General features: G+C 38.1%; 1 long non-coding RNA gene across 1 annotated transcript in view; it reads right to left on the bottom strand.

Moving 5' to 3' along the window:
- Positions 1-18,118: 18,118 nt before the first annotated feature.
- LOC148133327 (uncharacterized) overlaps positions 18,119-22,864 on the bottom strand; it is a 46,396-nt gene continuing 41,650 nt past the window's right edge. The window contains exon 3 of the long non-coding RNA XR_015746679.1: positions 18,119-20,961. This is a non-coding gene — a long non-coding RNA (uncharacterized LOC148133327). The remainder of the gene's footprint in view (positions 20,962-22,864) is intronic.

Here is a 22,864-nt window from a genome sequence, read left to right as displayed (position 1 = left end):
AGAGAGCATCATTACAATCATTTATTTAGTGATCATTAGAAGTTACATCAGGGTTGAAATAGGTGACTTACAACCATTCCCATGGCCACATCATCAAAATTTGGGACTTGGCAGTCAACATTTATTTATAATGGTTGCAGCATCCCGTGGTCAAGTAATCAACATTTGTGACCTTCCCAGCTGACTCCCAACAAGCAGAGTTAAGGAGGAGAAGCTTAATTTGTGAATGTGCTGGTGATTCAAGTCGCCCATTTAGAACTTACACAAGCAAAAAGTGCATTAGTGTTTTTACAATTATTACAGGGCTTGCCATAAATCCAAATTCAAATAATTAATCCAGTCAGAGAGAGTTGTCATTTGTGGAGACAGCCCATGGATATCTTGCCCAGCCTTCTGGCTCATAGCTTTGTTCTTTGCTGTATCCACTTAAGGAGCCTTTTCATACAGTTCCTGGAGTACATGCTGTTCTAAATGCTTGAGTGCGGCAAAAATAAAACAAGGCTGTGAAACCACGGTGAAAGGAGGCTGAGATCTTTGCAGTGGCTGCCAATGTGTTTTTCATCTCTGAGAAGAAGCTTGTTTTCTAACTGCAGCTACCACCTCTAATGGATGAAGTGGGGATAACATCACTGCAAATGAGTTGTGGAAGGTGATGCCTGTGTACAATTAGAAGTCATAAGAACAACCGTTATCTTTTTCCTTTGCAAAAGATAAGACTAGAGCACACTATAAAAACTGCTGGATATCCCAAATTCATGTAAGGTATGTTGAGACTTAGAAGTGTGGTTCCAATAAAGCAGTGGTTCCCAACTTTTTTTTCGCCCCGCACCCCTAAAGAAATTTCACTCGAACCTCGCACCCCCTGAAATTTAGACTTTAGGAACTACTGAACGTGTTAAATATATGGTAGGATTGAATCTTTTCAGCTATGTATGTGACGGCCACTAAATAATGATACTTAACTCTAAAATGAAAACAAAGTTAATCCATTGCATAATAAATCAAAATGCCAACATATAGCCAATATCCTATTATTTACCTGGACTTTTCTCGCACCCCCTGGAATATCGTCTCGCACCCCCAGGGGGTGCGAGAACCCCAGGTTGGGAACCCCTTCAATAAAGAGATAAACTGGTCTGGTTAGAAAGCTACCAGCTATTAATTTAGTATCTGTAGCTTATATAAAAACCCTGGAAATATCATGTCAGAGCAAGTAAAAGAATATGGCCATGGTCCTAGCTTTACATTTAAAATAGTATTTTGTGTAGAACTGTGGTCTACATAATTTTGTTGAAATCATCATAGGAAACATAACTGAAAGTATATAAAATCATACATTGCAATGATTTACCTGTCAATGAATACTTCAACTTCAACCATAACAACACAAGAGCAAACAATAGATACAAACTCAAGGTTAACTGCACCAAACTTGATTGCAGGAAATACGACTTCAGCAATTGAGTGGTCAATGTCTGGAATACTCTACCTGACTCTGTGGTTTCTTCCCCAAACCCCAAAAACTTTAACCTTAGACTGTCTACTATTGATCTCACCCCTTTCCTAAGAGGTCTGTAGGGGGTGTGCATAAGCGCACCAATGTGCCTACCGTCCCTGTCCTATTGTTTCTTTTATTTTTTATTTTTCTTATATGTATCCATGAATTCATAACTATGTTTCTATTTATACTTATTATCTTGTAAGCAATTGACAAAAATAAATAAATAAAATAAAATAAATGAAGCAAGGAAATGATCTACAATAGTTCTATAGTAATCTACAGCCAAGTGTGTATCATAATCCATTAAATTTGCATGCTAGAGGCAACTATTCCATTCTTAAAGAAGGATAGACCACATAATCTAAATTGATAATATAACTGCTCATATTGTGGAATTTTGCATGGTAAGTTATTACACAATTTCATAATCCACTGTGGTTTTGAAATTTTATCTTATTATTACCTATAGGAATGATTTTTTTAATTTTTCTGACAGCCGTTTCTTCTATAGTAAACCTTTAGATCTCTTCCTCTTTCCCAACTATATTACTGCCTCTTCTGAACTTATATATACATGAAATTCAAAACATCGAGAGTAAAGCATTGTTTTTTCCTTTCATCCTTCAGCCTCTGTAAAACTTGTTTGAACAGCAGGAGAACAATGGCCCTAAATCAAAAGAATTAAAGCTCTGTTATATGCTTATAGTGAATACAATTGGAAACTAGGAATTGGATTACCTTTCTAAGGAAAAGAAAAACTGTCTAATTGGATTGAAAATTTGAAACAGAAAATAGCCACAGACCAAGTTGTTGCAACTGAAAAATAAATGTTATCTTAGACCCGCTCTGGAAAATGCTATATATCAGTTACCTTTTAATTACTTGGAAAGTTACTCATCTTTTTCTGCACTATTTTTCCAGGAGATACCTAGAATGATTACTCATGATTACTCTCCAACTTTAGGAGGAGGAGGAGGAGAATCTGGGGATGGAATCAAGAGAGGAACCAGTCTGGAATCATTATGTTGCCACAAGCGATCCAAGTCTAGCCCCAGTGAATTCCGTTCATTCTTTTCTAGTGCTAATTAAGTGCTGACCATTCATTGATTAGATTCTTGTGTTTAAGTATGAGCAGTAAATCAGCATAATTGGAATTTAACAAGTGGTCCTGATTCTTCATGATTGACACATCGTCTGCTCTGGGGTCTCTGACCTTCTTAGCAAATAAAGATATCAGCTTTTTTCTCTTGATATCTAGTTCAAGCTGAAGTGGCCATAAATAAAGTCATCCACTGTCTGGTTTTGTGCCTTCAATGCTATAATCAAGTTTCATCTAACCTTATGAAAATATAAGGGAAAAAATAAATAGGAAGTTGGGGGTAGTTTTCTTGTCTCATTATTTCTGATTCCACTTTCCTCCAACAGCTCCTGTTTTATATCTTAGCTTCTGCCAAGTCTAAAATAAACTGAAATCATGATCCATAGCTCACTGGAAACAGTTATTATATTAGGCTCTCTCTAGTTGCCTCTGACAAGATCATTAACCATTGTTTTTATAATGCAAAGTAATTTATTATAATAATAATAAATTAACAATATAGATGCAAATGCTAAATAAGAAACAATGCTTTAGTACAATGGTAGACTAGAATGTGGTTTGTCATCAATCAACAATAAAAATTTATTAAAGTCTCAGGATCTATATTATGATTATGTAGAAAATGCCTCACAGTGATACACAATATTCAATTAGAACAGAAAACCTTTATAGAAACACATATGATCTGATTCAACAGACCTATTGGCTTTGATAACTTTGACCAGTTTCCCAGTTTTGCCCATGCAACCTTCTCTTGCAAAGAGGCAAAATAATGGCTGCCCTCCTTTGTATAGCAGCCAAGCCAAGTCATGCTGGTGAACAATGAAACCTGAATCCCTTTGGTTATTGATATATACCTATTTTAACATTGGCTCCCTTCCTTACTTAAGAACATATTCATAGCTACATAGAATGCAAAAGTCACATTCTGTTCTGCACCACCTTCTTGGTTAAGCTACATTCACAATAAGTCCCAAATGTGCTTTATCAAGAGAGGAGGAGGAGGAGGAGGAGGAGGAGGAGGAGGAGGAGGAGGAGGAGGAGGAGGAGGAGGAGGAGGAGGAGGAGGAGGAGGAGGAGGAGGAGGAGGAGGACCCTGTTTATCTACTACTTGGATCACTGTTTAATGGGTCTTACAACCAATTCGGTATCAACTGATTATTAATTATTTTTATTTCAAAAAATTTAAATATTTCATGTTTATGAAGTACTTGCAGTGTTCTATATCTGTATCGAAAACATTGCATATTATTCTTTTTAAAGGAGACTATCAAGCCATTTTTCCTTTGTGGCTTAAAAACTGGAAACTATTGCTTTTAATTTCTTGGATTCAGTTTGTCCATAATTAAAGCACCTAAAATGTTCTGCTATTCTTTACAATAATCTCTCAATTTTTCCAGACAGATACATCCCCACCACAAGAACACTTTTTGTATGAAATTCCAACAAATTTAAGTAATGCCTGGGCCATTACAGACTGAGCTATTTTCTGCTTTTTATCTTGGCACAAAAATGCAAACTGAGTTTTTCCAGATCTCCATAGTTCATTAACACAAAAGATGAGAATTATGTCATTCATTGAAAAAAGTAACACATCAGATTTACTGTAGAATTACTCAGTGGATTGGTTGTGCAGAACAGAAACTTTTCATTTGTTTCCAAAATCTTGGTTGACTTCTTTTCCTTTTGCCAAGCTATATGCATATCTAACTCTTACTTTCTATGGTACTTTGAACACATGTTCATCATGCTGCTACAATAAAACTGTAGCAGAACACAAGCTTGCCCTCATATGATAAAGGGTGGGAGATTTCATTTCCTGTCTCAGAAGTTTTCTGGAACTGTTCCCACTTTGACACTATTTACACAGCATAGTGCAATTAGCTGGTGTGTAGTGTTGTCACTACCTACCTGCCCTGGAAGGGATGGTGGTATTTATCTGGTGTCTTTCCTCTAACTGTAGCATATAGGATAGTTAGAGATCTCACAGCCTTTCCTGGACATTTCCTAACTTTATTGCATAACAACATCTGAAGAAGAACAAAAGGCAGGTGCATTTTACATTCCTGCAATTAATTCTTCTTCTCAATCACTGCATTTAAGGGCTTATCCTTCAGTACATGCTGAGTACAATGATCAGAAAGAATTTGAGTTAATTCAATTATTTAAGCTGCTTAGAAACAGATGAGTGAGACAAAGAAATACAACTTTCAAAGACTTTCTGAGGGACTGACCACAAACAGTGAGGGTTGGGTCTGTCACATCCACCTCCCTGAAGCTTAGCACTGGCTCCTCCCAGGACAGTGTGCTCAGTCCCTACCTGTACTCACTGTACACACATGATTGTGTATCATCTGACCCATCCACTGTGATCATTAAGTTCGCAGATGATACTACCATTTTGGGTCTCATTACAGCGGGAGGTTCAAAAATTATCCTCATTATCCCCACAACCTGCACCTAAACACCAGCAAGACAAAGAAAATGGTGTTAGACTTCCAGAAGAAGAGAGTGGAACCTGCCCCAGTTTACATCAAGGGGGTGTGTGTGGAGAGAGTTTCCTCCTTTAAATTCCTGGGAGCTGACCTCGGCGAAGATCTTACCTGGAAAATCAACACAACCCAGGTGGCCAGAAAGGTCCAACAGAGACTCCATTTTCTCCTGGTCTTGCAAAAGAATAAAGTGGAACAACGACTGATGACCACAATAAAGTCCACAGTAGAAAGCATCCTCACATATTGCATTACGGTGTGGTATGCTGACTTCACAGCCACGGATAGAAAGGCATTACAGAGGGTGGTGAGCACAGCACAAAACATCATGGGCTGTTCCCTGATACCACTAGATAACATCACTAGGGCTTGCTGCCTTAGAAGAGTGAGGAAAATCCTCAGGGACAACTCACACCCCAGTCAGCACTTCTTCACTCCCCTGCCATCAGATAGGAGATATAGAAGTATAGCCAGCCACACCAGCAGGTTGAAGAACAGTTTCTACCTGTGGGCTGTCAGACTTTTGAAAGGAAAATAACTTCATGTCAGCATAGTATGATAGACTTGCAGAGCCAGCGCATTGTGCAACAAGGTCACATAGTGTAATAAGATTGGGACTGGATTAGGGACTTCTGTCCTCATTGTGAGTTGTGTTGGGGGGGAGTGCACAAAGGGAGGCTCAGCCAATCTCACTGTACACATGTTGTACTCTGACAATGAAGGTAATAATAACAACAACAACCATTGTCTCTTTTTCTCTGGAAGGATTTGACAATCTACCCTGCTTGTTGGAACATTCTTCCTGGAAGATCCATGTCTGGACAATAATAGCTTTCCTGGATTTATTATTGATGGGGTCGTGGGAATGGCCTGGAAACTTCAATTTTCACTTCCTCTCCCCTGGAAACCCTCATCTTCAGGGCTTGATTTATATACCCTTTTGTGACTCCTTTTTTTGTACTAAAGAACACCAGCCATTAAGGAAGAGCAGTACAATCAACATTGTACTGGCATCTCCTTCTATTGCCATAGCAAGAGCTGGGCTTTGGTAGAGACTGCAAGTTAGAAAATGTTTTGGCTGACCCTGACTATCATCCCCAAATGTATTTAATTAAATAAGAAACATCTTAGCAAGTTATCTCAAACAGCTTGCCATATCGTAAGAAAAATATTCTACTTTCTTGGAAAGAAAGTATGTGATCCAGCTTCAAATGTGGATTTCTGTAATACATTATTATAATAACAGAATAATAGAGTTGGAAGGGACCTTGGAGGTCTTCTAGTCCAACCCCGTTCAGGAAGGAAACCCTATACCATTTCAGACAAATGGTCATCCAATCTCTTCTTAAAAACTTCCAGTGTTGGAGCATCCACAACTTCTGAAGGCAAGTTGTTCAATTGATTAATTGTTCTAACTGTCAGAAAATTTCTCCTTAGTTTTAGGTTGTCCCAAAGGTGCTTTTTCAAGAAGCAATTGGACTTTTAGTCCAAAAACATTTAGTTCTAGGTTGCTTCTTTCCTTGATTAGTTTCCATCCATTGCTTCTTTATTTATTTATTTATTTATTTATTTATTTATTTATTTATTTATTTATTTATTTATTTATTTATTTATTTATTTGATTTGCCAATTGTTTACAAGATAATAAGTATAAATGTATACATAGTTGTGAATACATGAAATGGTTACATATAAGAAAAATAAAAGAATAAGAGAAACAATAGGACAGGGACGGTAGGCACGTTGGTGCGCTTATGCACGCCCCCTACAGACCTCTTAGGAAAGGGGTGAGGTCAATAGTAGACAGTCTAAGGTTAAAGTTTTTGGGGTTTGGGGAAGAAACTACAGAGTCGGGTAGAGTATTCCAGACATTGACCACTCTATTGCTGAAGTCGTATTTCCTGCAATCAAGTTTGGTGCGGTTTACTTTGAGTTTGTATCTATTGTGTGCTCTTGTGTTGTTATGGTTGAAGCTGAAGTATTCATTGACAGGTAGGACATTGCAATGTATGATTTTGTATACCATGCTTAAGTCAGACCGAAGACGGCGTAATTCAAGGTTTTCTAGTTCTAGAATTTCAAGTCTGGTGGCATAAGGTATTCTACAGCGAGTAGAGGAGTGGAGAACTCTTCTTGTGAAATATTTCTGGACTTTCTCAATTGTGCTAATATCAGATACGTAGTGTGGGTTCCAGACTGATGAACTGTATTCGAGTATTGGTCTAGCAAATGTTTTGTATGCTCTGGTTAGTAGTGTGATATTACCAGAGAAAAAGCTACGTAGGATTAGGTTAACAACTCTTAATGCCTTTTTGGCTATGTAGTTGCAGTGTGCTCTAGCACTTAGATCATTAGAGGTGAGTATTCCAAGGTCCTTTACAGAGCTTGGGTCATCAACAAGATCTTGACTATTCAGCTTGTATTTTATTTTCTGATTTTTTTTGCCAATATGTAAGACAGAGCATTTATTTGTTGAGATTTGAAGTTGCCATTTGTTTGACCATTCGGATACATAGTCAAGATCTTTTGTAGGGTAGCAGTATTGTCTGTGGTATTGAACAGCTTTACATCATCAGCGAAGAGAACGCAATTGCTCTTAATATGATCACAGAGGTCGTTTATGTAGAGTATGAAGAGAGTTGGTCCTAGAACACTGCCTTGGGGAACGCCACTATTGACAGGTACTGGATTTGATAGGACGCTCCCGATTTTGACCATTTGTTGTCTGTTTGACAGGAATGCTTCTATCCAGTTATTCAGTTGTCCAGAGATACCATAGGATTTTATTTTTAGGAGTAGTTTGTCGTGTACCACTGAATCAAAGGCTTTACAGAAGTCTATGTAGATTGCGTCTATTGTTTTGCCCTGGTCGAGTTGTGTCGTCCATATGTTTTTGCAGTGTAAGAGTTGCAGATTACAGGATAGTTTTTTCCTGAAACCAAATTGTTTATTGGAGAGTAGGTTATTTGTCTCTAAGTGAAGGATGATGGATTGGTTAATAATTGATTCCATGACTTTACAGGTGACGCAGCATAAGGAGATTGGCCTTGTTTCTTGTCCTTTCAGGTGCCTCGGAGAATAGGTTGACTCCTTTTTCTTTGTGGCAACTCCTTAGATATTGGAATGCTGCTATCGTGTCTCCCCAGGTCCTTCTTTTCATTAGGCTAGACATACCCAGCAGCAACTATTCTTTATATGCTTCAGTCTTAATATATAATACTAAGCAATATTATATAGGATTAGGATGCATGGATCAATTCATTTGAACAAAAGTACAAATTAAAATAATTTCACATTACAAAGTATAAAGTAATCTTGTATCATCATAGACAGAAATCTTATTTCTTGCATCTAACAGGCTAAAGATACAAACAGACACACACATTACTTTGCAAATTTACAAAATAACACAAGATGTTATAACATTTGAAATACTCCAGGATATTTTTGAAGAATGGGGCCCAAATTAGTAGCCACTATATCCTATATATTAGAAATGATGTCCACTTCTATGGATAGCCCATGTCCAAAATGTATTAATTAAAAAAATGTCAGCTATGATACAAATTTTACCTGATGCAAAAATACTAGAAACAGAAATAGTGAATAATAATAACAACAATAACAATAATAACAACAAAACAATAATAACAACAATAAATAATCCCATAGAGATTATAAAATAAAATTGAAACACAAATGTCAAGCCAAGAAAGTGACATGGATAAAGACTTGAAAATAAATATACTGTGTTTCTCCAACAATACGGCCTCCACCAATAGGAAGACCCAGCATGTTTTCTAGGTATAAAATCAAATTAAGCCCCTCCCCCCAAATTTAAGCCTAGTTTAAAACAAGCAAAATGGGGGGAAGAGTGGGGGGACTTGCCATTAGGAGCGCCCCGCAGGCAGCAATTCCTCGCCACCAGCCACTCCTAACGGGTGATCATGGCGAAGCACAGAGAGCTCCCTACTCCCACCAAACACCTTTGCTGCAGACCCAAGACCTTTGGCACCTGCCGCTGTTGCTTTCTCTTCTGCCCATTCCGCCGCCACGTTTGGAGCTGCCGCTTCCGTGTTTGGAGTGCCACTGCCATTTGGAGTGCCGCCGCCATTTGGAGCACCGCCGCCACGTTTGGAGCCGCTTCTTCCATGTTTGGAGCTGCCCCCGTGTTTGGAGTGCCACCGCTATTTGGAGCACTGCCGCCACAGTTGGAGCTGCTGCTTCCATGTTTGGAGCTGCCTCCATGTTTGGAGGGGCAGAGACGCTCCAAATGGCGGTGGTGCTCCAAACAGTGGCAGTGCTCCAAACGTGGAAGCGGCAGCTCCAAACGTGGCGGCGGTGCTCCAAATGGCGGCGGCACTCCAAACACAGTGGCAGCTCCAAACATGGAAGTGGCAGCTCCAAACGTGGCGGCGGTGCTCCAAATGGCGGCGGCACTCAAAACACGGCAGCAGCTCCAAACATGGAAGCGGCAGCTCCAAACGTGGTGGCGGTGCTCCAAATGGCGGCGGCACTCCAAATGGCAGCGGCACTCCAAACACGGAAGCGGCAGCTCCAAACGTGGTGGTGGAATGGGCAGAAGGGAAAGCAACTGCGGCAGGTGCCAAGGGTCTTGGGTCTGCAGCAAAGGTGTTTGGTGGGAGTAGGGAGCTCTCTGTGCTTCGCCATGATCACCCGTTAGGAGAGGCTGGTGGCGAGGCTGCCCATGGGGGGCTCTAGATGAGGATGAAAGGGGGGAATTAAGTCACCCCTGAAAAGACAGCCTAGCCGTTTTTTCAGGGCTCAAAAAAATATAAGACCTGGCCTTATTTTATGAGAAACATGGTAATAAATCAAGAGAATGATCAAGATAATATTGTACCTTATTACATAATTAATTAGAGAAAGGAGGAAAAAAGAGAAATCCAGGATAAGTGATTCAAACATATTGTACTTTCATTTTCCTAATACGGGCAGGACTGACAGCTCTATTTCATTTCAGCTTTTGGCAAAACAAAAGCCAAATACCTGTAACAAATTTTGATCTATTTTCTCCTTCTAAATATTCTTAATAATGTCCCTCAGGAGAAAAAATATTCATCAATTCTTAAACCAAGCAGACAATTAAGTACTCCTTGTTAAAAGTTATTATAATAACCACTGAGTAAGATGGGGAGCCGATAGGAGAGAGAGGGGAGGGAGGGAGAGAACGAGGGGGGAGGGAAGGAGGAAGGAAGAGAGAGAGAGAGAGGGGGGGTGAGTGTTAGTCTCTAGGGAAAGTTTTAGAAAGGTAGAACAATATGCTGACATTACAGTATTATCATTATAATCTAGTAGAATACTTACCCTCATAACTGGCAGAAGTCAGAATGGAAAAAACATCTACAAACTGCAGAGTCTGCTGTTGGCAACATCCTGTCTGTTGGTTTCCTCAACATATCTCTCTATATAAAAGCTGATATGTTCAAGGATTGTGACAATTTTATCCACAGAAAAGTTTTAGTTCATTCATAGACATGAATGCTAGCCAGGTATTTATATGGAAGAAGTAAAAGACATCAAAGAAGTGGGGACCGATTTCCTTTTCCTGAATGTCTCTCTCACATTCCAAAATGTCTAAAACAGACACTGCATTATATCATGGAAAATAAGGAATTGTTTAGTTACCCCTAACGAGGGGTGGGATTCTACCAGTTCGCACCTATTCGCTAGAACCGGTTGTTAACATTCTAAGCAGTTCGGAGAACCGGTTGTTAGAAGAATTTACTGGCCTAGTCCTGTGAAGAAGGTAGGAAGGAAACATTCTGGTGCTGCTTACAGAAACTTAGTGCTTAGATCTGGCTCATGGGGATACCCTGGAAACAGTGAAGGACCAGCCCATGGTGCCTCTGCCAGAATAAATGGAGCTCAGGAGGGCCACATGTGGCACCCTGGGCCACATGTGGCACCTGTTTTCACTGTCAGAGGGCTGCAGGAGGCTATCATGGCTGAAAACGGAGCCTCAATGAGTGATGTCAAGCTATGTCACTGGGCCACACATCCCAGGCCCCGAGGTCAAACACAACCCTGATGTGTCCCTCAATGAAATCGAATTTGACACCCCTGTATTAGAGGATTAACTCACTACAAGTTAATTAACCGAGAGACTGTTTAAAAGTTGTATTTTCTATGTTAGAACCATGCTGCTCCTGCTCCTGATTTCTGAGACTACAAATTGCTTCATGCCCTGAATATTTCATGACTGGGCTATTGTAGCCAATCACTGCTGGCTGGTTTCAGTTGAAGAGTTTAAGTGGTTACTTCTAATTAAATTTGTCTTTATTGTCTTTATTTTATTTGTTTGTTTGTTTAACAAATTTATATGGCCACCCAACACCCACACAGGTGACTCCAGGAGGCTACAACATTAAAAACCCACAACATAAAAACCCATAAAATCACACCCTACCCCCAGGCCAGCAGCAACCCTTCACTATTTATGATCTATTTCACATATAAAGAGAATATTACAATCCAACATGGTGTATATTTTGACTTTTATTTCTCAAGGTGATATATGTACGTATTTTAGACAAAAAGTCCTGTTTTGAATTAATGTAAGAATATCAACAATTGATGAGATAGATTACAAAAGTGTCTATCTTAAGAGAATCCTTGCAATTGCAAAATTATATTTTAGTTTGTTATGTCTTAATGCTGTTAAAATGAAGGAAGGGACAAATAAGCCTAAATTTAGATCACCTCAGTTAAACAAATTGCGATTCACAGATGCTTCTCTGTGAAGACTATCACAAACATTCCATGGTTTGTTAAAGATAGGTTTTTAGGTGAGGTCTGGAATCAATATGATTCAAACAAGCTAGCAAACTTTTTATAGCACTCAGAACTGTCTAAAAAAAAGTGCAAACTTTTTTAACACAGTTCTGACTGCTAGCCCTAATTCCTAATCCTGGAAGTCTCGCCTCCCTAGTTCTTCTTATAATTCCCAAATTGTAATTTCTAGCACAAAAAAAATTATATTCAAAGATGCTGCCCACTCGGATGTATAATATGATACATCATGTTCAGGATATGGAACAAACACCCATAGTAGCACTATTCAATGTGGGATGCCTGCATTTGATTTCATATTACTGGTGTGAAAGAAAGATTGTATTTTTAACTTTTTGGGTTCCAATGATTTATGTTTTTGTTGTATGTATCATGTACTGAAATATATAGAGTAAGTCTTCCTGCCCTGCGTGGAGCTATGATAGGCTTATTTCTTTATATAGATGCTATTTTACTATGGGTATGTATTCCATTAAGTGAACCCCAGCTCACAAAATTTATTGCATAATAGCAGTATTTATATTAGTTTTGCAGATGCCAGGGTCAGTGTAAGCCATTTTACCTGCAGTAGAACAGTAAATTGTGTTTCCTCCCGTTTGCCCAATTTATGATGCATAAAGTTCACGGCCAGATAGTTTATTCTGGCATCTTAGACAGAAAATTCTTCAACAGTTTCTCCTAGTCTGGCAAGTAAAAATGTAATGGTGACTGAAAAATATATAATAACTTATATCTGCTGCCTTTCCATAATATTCATTTTGTGCTGTGTTACTAAGAATAAGATTGTGCTTAGGTTTCTCAGAAATGTAGGCATAGTTAAAAACTAACAAATAGGACAAGGTTGCCATATTAAGCTGTAAGAATCCAGAAGACAGCTAGAGGGCAGCAGAGGCATGTGTTTTGCTACCATCTACTGGTCACCTGGAATTTTGCAGTTTAATTTTGCAACCTGCTACATCAGGGGTGTCAAACTCGATTTCATTGGGGGTCACATCAGGGTTGCGTTTGACCTCAGGGGACCAGGTGAGTGCGGCCAAGGTGGGCATGGCCAGATTGATGTCACTCATGTCAGGGGTGCCTGTGGTGGCCTGGGCAGGGCTGGAGGAATCCATTGTCTCTAAGCGGAGGAAGGAGAAACCACGGAGAACGTCAAACCCTTTTCCTCCAGAGGAGACTCTCTGTCCCTCTCAGACCACACAGAAAACCCCAGATGGCAGTGCAGGCTGTCCAGAGCCTAGGAAGCAGAGGGCAAGTGCCCAGCCTGGCCCTCAAGCTCCCAGGGCACCAGGACCCCACATACCTGAGCTCCGTTTTCAGCTGCAACAGTCTCCTGCAGCAATCTGCCAGCAAAAACAGAGCTCAGAACAGCTGTCCTGAGCTCTGTTTTCGCTGTCAGACCACTGCAGGAGGCCATCGTAGCTGAAAATGGAGCTCCCCAATTCCATTTTCAATGGCAGAGGAGGCCATTGCGCAGCCCTCCCAAGCTCCGTTTTTGCTGGCAGAGGTACTGTGTGCCAATCTTTCAATGTTTCCAGGGCAGCCCCATGGGCCAGATCTAAGCACCTCGCAGGCCATATCCAGCACCCGGGCCTTGAGTTTGACACTCCTGTGCTACATATTAAGCTATAATAGATAGGTTCAAACCTAGTGCCAAAACCAAACAGATCACAGTATGGCATTGCATTTTATTACCAGCACACACAACAGCCTGACATCACTGTATTTTTAGAAGAGAATTCATAAATCTGAAAATCATTAAAAAAAATCTGTCTGCACCTAGAGAATCCTAAAATTAGCTGACTGCACTTTATAAGATGTAGAAATAGTTCTTACATGAATTCACCCAGAGAATTTTCAGGAAGAGATTACAAAATAAATACTGGAAGTTTGTGACGGCTATGCTACATTATTCAATTAATACGGAAATAAATGTGACATGTATGTTACATAAGTTGTTTTGCAATGATGTGGTAATAATGCAAAATAATTTACTCCTGCTCACCAGTTTACTATTAAAGAGACCAGTTCAATATGTAATAATAGTATTAAACATGAAAAAACCTTTGAGACTGATCTTACAAGAAATGTTGCATAGCTGCAGAATATCATAGCATAGGATAATCTGCATATGTAAGGCGTATGTGTGTGTGTGGCTATCTTTCTGATTGGTTTTCTAATTAACCAATGGATTTTTAACTCATTCTGAAACTCAACCACATCATTTCTTTCTTCTTAATTATTTATTATAGTTTTGATGAATTCCATAATTTGACTCTGCCATCAATGCTATTGACCTAATTCCCCTGAAATCTAACATTTAGCATATTGTCTTATTCTTAATGAACATTCAATAGCTAAATTTGAATGGAAAATATATGATGTAGTTAATTGTAATCTTCCTTTCTTTTGAAAGATTATTTCCCAAAATAAAACTGTTCTCAGATGAAATCCAGCCATTTTCAACCTGCTACCTTACAGTTGCTATAAGACTACAATGTCTACAATTCCAACTCATGATACCAGGAGAGGAAGATTGATATAACCTAAAAAGTTTCTTACAAAATGAAATCAACAAGAAAGTATCTGGGAATATAATGTTTCTCACATCAGATTATAGTTTTTAATGCTTGAATTTATATTCATTCTTCCAAATCTATACATAACTTTAGCAACCAGATTACATAAATGTTATGGATTCTGACAAATCCAAGCTGTAGGATTCAGCTGAGGGGAAAACAAAATGAAACATTATTTCCTCAAAAATAAATAAATAGATACAATCTCATGATTCTACAACAGAAATAAGAGCGAGTATAAACAAATGTATGCTAATAAAATGAACCATAGAATAGAAACTGTTGGATAAATACTTGCATATGTTTGTTTCTGGTTGCTCCTTATGCAGCGAAAAAGAAATAATTACTTTTGGTTGAAGTTTTGTAAAATTCATGATCTGATTTGTAAACAGAGTATAAAATGAATTATTCTGCAAAAGTGTTTATGACAGTGTTTCCAAGCTGCCTTCCAGATTTGTTGGGCTGGATGGGAAGACTGAACTAATTATTATTAAAAATAATTTTCATTTTAGATAAGTAAATTTATTTAGGTATATGATATTTGCTAGTGTATAAACTATCAATTAACCCACTGAAATATCTGCTCATATATAAAATAAGGAATATATTTGGATATGTTGAAGAACAATGGCCTGAAGATTTGCTCAACTCTGGGAAGTTTTCCAGGTGCTCTAATGAAAATGACATGCCCTTATTTTTTTCCTCAAACACTTGTTCTTTCATTAATCTTGACTTGGCCCTCATTAATACTACTGTGACCTTTTAATTTAACTATGGTTTCGTATCACAATTCTGGTGAAAGAATTCCAGTGAAAATCAGATCTGCAATTTTGGGTTATATCTTTTTCTATTCGTTTCTGGCTGGCTGTGAAGATATTAATTCTATCAACTGACTCTGAAAATATGATAAACAAATAAAAATTCACAAATAAGATAAAGAAGTAAATAAATATCCAATAGTGTTGTGTTAGCTATAGATCAGACAAATTCAGTTTCTGAAGAATGCATAGTAGTCTAAATGGAAGGATAATAATGGAAATTTAGCAGTAGCAAATGCCAGTGAAAATTATGTGGCTGGGCATTTAGTCAACACTATGGCTTTAATTATTACTGTTGTAAAACCACAGAAGGTTATTATATAACAGAGGCCCAGAGAACAAATGAAGGCACATGTCCACATTTCTAATTCTTGTTCATCTTGTATACATACCACATGCAATCGCCATCTTCAGTTGCTTCAGCTTTGTCATGGTGGGATATGTCAAATCTTGTCATTTTGTGACATACAGTGGGACTTTTCTTTAAATGCTAGATATGGTTTCATTTGTACATTAACCCATCTTTTCACTTAACACCTCTAGTCAAAGCAGATGTTTTTATTTTGTAACTGTGCTTGTTGATATATCTATACATAAACGCATTTAAGTTTCTCGACATACACAAATTTAAACAAGTATACACAGTATGTCCAATTAGACTCACTCAGGGAAAGGAAAGTAATTAGAAATGGATTTCCGGACACAGAAAGTTCAGAGCACAGAGCAGCAGAAGGATTGTCCAAGCAGGAGTGGGGGCAGCAGTTTGGCCATCCAAACTGAACCTGGCAAGTCACTGTCAAGACATTCCAATCTGGAGAAAATTTTTTAAATCAGCTTAATGTCAGCCGGCACCAGCATGGAACAGGAACAGCTTCAGGGTGAGGAATGGATATACAAAAAGTTAAATAATAAGTAAGTTGGATAGCTGATATATTTCTGGCTTGCTTGCTCTTGAATATACTGTATAATCAATTTAGCTTATTGCTTATTCCAAACTTTAACTCTTTTTGATTTAACAAAACAAAAGATCACCCATATTTGCACTCCCTCTCTCCCTCCCTTCTTCCTTTCTTCCTTTCTTCCTTCCTCCTTCCTTCCTTCCTTCCTTCCCATACTCCAGCTTTTTTTTCTTTTTCTGTCCTGAAATATCTTTAGTCCATTTTTCAAATGCTATTTCAAGTTTTACTTTTTAAATTCACTTAGTTCTGTTTCCTATAACTTCTTTGACAAAAAAGCTATCATCCTCCAGTATACCTACTGTTCTACCTCTATAGATACAAAAGTTACCCACTTTAATTGCTTTTTAATTACATTTAACAGACACCCCTTTTTCCAGCCTGAACTCTCCTTAGTTAAACTATTTCTTTGGTGAATTAACTGGTTTCCCCCATGCCTGTAATCTACTTCCATTTCAGTTTTGGCAGCTAACTATAATTAACTTATCTTGCATTTTCACTGGCAGTCAATCAGCAATTACTTCTTTTAACATGCAATTCCAGCACAATGGGACTCCTAATAATGATTTCTCTTTTTTGGTAATTTTCCACATTCATGTTCTCTATGTCAGGATTCCGACAGTTACTCCAATTAAATCATAAACGTCTAGCCACACTCCCAAAACTAAAAAAGATTTATTTGAAGTTAACATTCTATGTCTGGCATTTACCTGGGTGTAGCCAACTCTGAGATATGTAATTCCCTTGGTCCTGCTTTTCCCCCATCCCCACCTCTCTGGGTGTATCATCCAATGAAAAACGTCCATAGCCAAGAGTTATCAATCATGCTCTCCAATTAGATTTTTGCATGGCAGAAGCCTCAGTCATCTAATCAGTCGTTGAAGAAAATATGAATGGAATGTATTTTCAATTCCACACTGCTGCCTGCTCTTTGAAACTCTGCCCCTTCTTTCTGTTGTCAACTATAAAATGTGTGTACAAAATGTTTTATGAGTTGACACTCTGATTTTCAATTACTCAAGAGCACTTTCGTTCTTAATCAAATGTCCCTATTTACTGATTACCTACCTGTGGTAGGTGGTTACATCCCAATCACTTTGAAATTAGTATCACCACTGTGACTAATTACAGTAGGAAGAAGTTACTGCAATCTTTGTGGGAAAAAGGTACCAAAGTAGCAGCTACCAGAAAAAGAAGCAATGGAAGATTGCTGAATAGTATTGGACAAAAATGGACTAAATACACAGGCTAAGCACTTTTCAGGAAAGTTTTTTTAATACTATGAAAATTGCTAGTTGCAAAACTGGAAAATATTTAGGCAGCTTTACTATTATGGTATGGCCAATTCTTCTAGGATTTGTTTCTCTTATACTATTTTTTTATTTATCCCTTGCCACTGATCTCTCCACTGATGGAAGAATTAATTCCTATATATTTCTGAGTGCACATGTGTTTTTCTAATCAACTATAGAATCTGTATTTTATTAAAGGGCCAACTGTGTGAAAGGGGATATCTATGGACAAGCTGGCTAAAAAATCATTTTAGTGCTACTATTATAAAACCTTGTGATTAATAAAACCTTGTGATTAATGGTAACAATCCAGTAAATAGCAGCAGGACTTAAATGGAAGAGATTTGTCTCAACTATACTGAATGTCATCAAGACATGTCTTTTTTCTTTTATGTTTGCTGATGAAATAAAATGTTTCTACATGAAATATGGTTTGCTTGCAAATGTTTACCAGTAATTGACTTTGCTGGTTCTAAAATATTGAATTTGTATGTTTGAATATTACTAAAATGCTAAGATGCCAAGGTGTTTAATGTGGGATCCCAAAACCTATTTCCCAACACCTCCTGTGAACTGTGCAAAAAGCCAATGTATGGTTTTTTCCCCCCTTGCTGTTTACAAAATAATTAATAAAACATGAAACAGTGAAAGAAGCACTTAATTGAAAGCTGCAACCAATTCTGTTTGATGTTATTTATTATTAAATTTATTTGCCACTCATCTCATTGCAGGCAATTCTGTTAACATTTTTGGAAAAGATTATCATTTCTGCAAAACGTACTGATTGAGGTTGATAAATAGTGCAGGCTGATAAAGCTGAAACAAACCTCTTGATTACTTTGCATAAAAGCAAAACCATGTCTATCACCAGTCACCAAAGTAAACAGTCTCCCAGGTCAACCACCAGGTTTTCACAGCTTTTGGAAGTCTAAAAGAGTAGGAATCACTTGAATCTCAGAAGAGAAGCTATATCCAAGGGCTGAGATGGCTAGCCAGAAGTTGTACCTCCTGAGATGCCAGGAGAGGAGACCCAGGAGGTCCTTTAAGAGAAAGACATATGTCCCTCCTCTCTAATCTACTAGGCAGATATCATCAGGTGGTCCTGCAAATAACCCGGGTCTTTTTCAAAGGTATTATAAGAAGCACCTTAAATTGCAATTAGATACCAAAAGAAGCTTACACAGCAATGGTATAACTTGAATGAACTGTAGGGCATTTCAAAATGTGCTGCTGCATTCTTCATTTTTGCTGCAGCTTCTAGAGAGTCTTAAATGGCAGCCCCATGTAGAAGTTGCAGCAGACTCCAAATGGGAGGTAACTTCAGTGACCAAGAGCATCTCTCCTGCTTGAGAAATGGGTGCAATTTGTGCGAATATCTGCCAGCCATGAAGCTATAATCTTCATATTCCCATATTTCCCAGTTGAAACTTATGTAATAGGTTTTTTTTTAATATCAAATTGACCAAAGCTTTTGATTCTGAAAAAAAATGATGTAATTTAATTTTAATCAAGATTATATTTGTTCTTTGTTTTTTGTTATTGAATCTATTTAACATTGAGTTGACCTTATTTTGAAGAACCTCTAATAACCTCAACATTTGAGAAGATATATTAAGCTGGATCCAGGACCAGCCTTCACTGGATGGAACAGCTCCATGCATATGTATACTAAGTTTCTGATGCAGCAGAAAAAAGCTTCCTGCGGGTCTGGAAAAGGCTAAGGTGTAAATTCCTATGTTCTTATATCCCCAAGCTTATCATAGGCTGTTGAAATTTATTCCTCCAAATGTGAAAGGTGTTGCAGAAAGCTGAAAGGGGGAAAAGCTTTCAAGACAGCTCCTTCTTCCTCTGATGTTGGGAATTTTGGCAAGGAATATATCCAAGAAACTTTCCCAGGAAAAGAAGCTGGGTGCAAAATATTTAACCCATTAATGTTAGTGTGAGACCTAAGCATATTCTTACATTTTTCCCCCGAATGGCTGACTTTATTGGAATAAGGCTGATGCTGGTTTTTAGTTTTGGTTCATTTTTTTCTTTTCTTTCTTTCTTTCTTTCTTTTTTTAGCCTTTATATTATATGACTACATCGATTCATATAAGTGGAAATGGATCCATATAAGTGGAAATGAACATACAGCAAGATTTTTTGCTGTATGTTGGGGGAAGAGGGTTTTCAAGGAACACAATATCACCCACTACCTGTCCTTAATAGTCAACTGTGACTTGCTCTCATGCTATACCAGCCATCCAGTTTAATACCATCTTAACATGTTAGTTTCCTTTCTTATGAAATGTCTATTTAATATACAAATTAACTGTTTGATTTCTCATGGGCATGTTGAAATAGATGTATGTAATTATTTCTGTCCCTGAATTTCACAGCCAGATGTTGGTGTCCTCTTTATTGGTTTTTCTATGTCTGTAAAGTTCAACAATAAATGGTGTGTACTGACATTGCAGCCCTTTTTGATCCACTTTTCTATTGCTGTACTACTTGCAATAAAGCAATAAGGATAATCCATATTGTTGATGGAGCATGGTTCCAGAGGAAATCACTTTCAAAGTTCACTAATGGAATAAAACATGTACTGATGAGACAAAAGGAATTTACAGGTCCTCCTTATTTAATAACTACGTGGTGTTTTACGTTATTGAAAAAAGTAACTTTTTGACCAGTCCCAAAGGGCTAGGGTGGCTAGTCAGAAGGTATACCTCCTAAGGTGCCAAGAGGATAGACTCAAGCGGTGCTTTAACAAAAGGGCCTGAAGCATGCCCCTCCTGTTTAATCTACCATCATAGCATCCCCATGGACACGTGATCAAAATTCAGGCATTTCATAGCCAACAGGTGTTATGACAGTCTCAGCATCCAGCGGTCACATGATCACCATTTGAGCACTTCATAGAGTCAGTGAAGAGGAATGGTGCAGTGGCCTAGAGGTAGAGCTCTCACCTCACAATCAGAGGCTTTGAGTTCAATCCTAGGTAGAGGCAGCTATTTCTCTCTCTAGGCACACTTGATATTATATCTGCTGAACAAAACTCTGCATTGGTAACAGGAAGGGCATACGGCCATTAAAACACTCTGCTAGCTCCATTCAGTTGTCCAGACTCCATCCCACAAGAAATTATGGTGTCACTAAAAGAGGACGATGACAGCGTCAACGAAGAATCAGATGAGGATATTAACAATGAGCAGCCAGTTCCAGAGTTGCCAGATGAACTGCTGCTGGAGAAGCTGCATTCCGAGGAGGCTGAACTGTCAGCTAACCAGCAAGCCCAGCTGCTGCTGGACTTCAAAGCATTTGTTTATAAGCTAAGTGCTATTTTTTTGGAGCTGCTGTACTGAATTGTAAATAAATTCTTCAGTTCAGTAATCACAAGAAGATGCATCGATTCCGTGTTTCATTTAAATTCTAGAGTAAAAAGAGAATTTAAAAAGTGCTCTTTATTATTTTTTTGGAAATGTCTTTAGTCAAATAATATTTAACATTTATATAGATAAAAATGATATAGATAAAAATGATCTACTGCAACTGTAACTGCCTTTAGCATTAAATCATTTTAGCTTTTGTGCACATGTCAGAAACTCTGCTTGACTTAAGCCCCTGATAAAAGTGCAAGGAAAGAGAAGGAAGGAAAATGAATTTAACCTGTTCTGGATTGATGGTTGTCCTGTTGAGAATAGATTAGGGCAAACTCCAGTGTGCTGATGTCAGCCCTGCCAAATAAACCAGACAGAAGACAGGACTAGATGAACTAATTGTATTTTCCTGTAAGGCTGCATTAACAGAATGTGACAGGTCTAAAAATACAAGCTTGGTGCCGCCACTTTGAAGTGCTTGATCCATTACGGCAGTTCCTTTGTCTTTCTTTCTCTGACCATTAAGCCTCACTTGTCTGATTGTTTCCTAGGTAGTATCCCTTCTCCCACATCTTCCCCAAGGTCATCCACATGTTCCATTACACTTGAAAAGTGCTGATTTTTGGATAACTTGGAATCCATACTCACAAGCAGAACCATCTTAAGCATATGAAAAGCAGAGATCTGTTGTTTAATGTCTGCTGAAAAATGGGCCAGTACAACCGGAGGACACAGACCGAGAAAAATTTTTATATAAGGTATTGTTTTCTCTGAAGTAGCTAATATGTGCCTTAGAAACTCTGTTGTACCAATCATCTTCATCCTCTGAATGAGACTGAGGAAGCCCTAAAGCAGAGTTTATGAGCATTTACAGATTTACAAGAAAACTGGAACAATAACTGTACCTCTTCCCCATATACATGTAATAGGGAATTTCATATACATGGTCCTGCGTTTGCCAAAGCTTCTTTTAGAAAAGATTCAGACATTTTCAGAAAAATTCAGAAATGCCTTACCAAAAAAAAAAAAAAAAAAAAAGATCCTTCAGGAATGGCAACAAGTAGTTGTGAAGCCCCCAGTAACCTCCAGATCTCCTTTTGGTGGCCCCAGCACTTCAACTGCTCTGCCAAATGTTCTTCCCCAAAATTGATAGCATCTCCCTCCATTATGTGAAAGAAGCTGTAATATCAGCTGTTATACTTAACATGTTTTAAAGGTGGGGAGGTGAGATAAAGCAATTCTCCAAATTTTTAAACAATTGGCCTGTGTGCACAGTACATTTTCATCCCATCCAATCTGCATTATTGCTCCCACCTACTGTGACTTTGTCTCCTCCTCCAAAAACTAAATATGATTTCCAGCCACTTGAATTCACCAAAATTCTTAAACCCAAGCTATAGATATTCACCACTATGGCAAATTCACCTAAATTATTTTAAGGAATCGAATCAAAGAACTATCAAATCCAATATATCTAGCTCTGTCCAGCTGTGTTCTCTGATGTTATTGGAATGCAGTTTCAGATCCCAGTGTAGAATTAGTTTCATTAGTTTCTAATGTATAGAATTTCACATTAGAATTGTGTAATTGTGTAGCTGAAACTATGTTCATAATATAGTTATTTGGGGTGCTGAATATAGGCTTATCCTATCAATGAGTGCTAATAGATACTTACTGCCTTTGAAGTAAAAATGAGATTTGTAAGAAAGCCACACTTCTAACAATATTATATTTGGAAGAGAGAGAGGGAAAGAGTTACCATTTTAAACAGAAAGACTCAAGTTACTAACCACAGGGAAGGTGAGAGATAGACACAGGGTCAGCTTGGAAAGAACCTTCCCCTTATCTATCTCTCATCATTTGGCCTATTGTCAAAAAAAGTTCATAAGTTCAAAGAGATGATACAATCTACAATATAATATCCATCTGTTTGCTTTAGACAAACTTTCAGGTTT

The sequence above is a fragment of the Notechis scutatus genome, chromosome 1 (genome assembly GCF_049901735.1).
Source record: "Notechis scutatus isolate UNSWTSFEM ecotype Mainland chromosome 1, rNotScu1.2, whole genome shotgun sequence".
Classification (NCBI taxonomy): domain Eukaryota; kingdom Metazoa; phylum Chordata; class Lepidosauria; order Squamata; family Elapidae; genus Notechis; species Notechis scutatus.
Note: the sequence above shows the minus strand (reverse complement) of the source record. Positions and strands in the feature narration are given on the sequence as shown.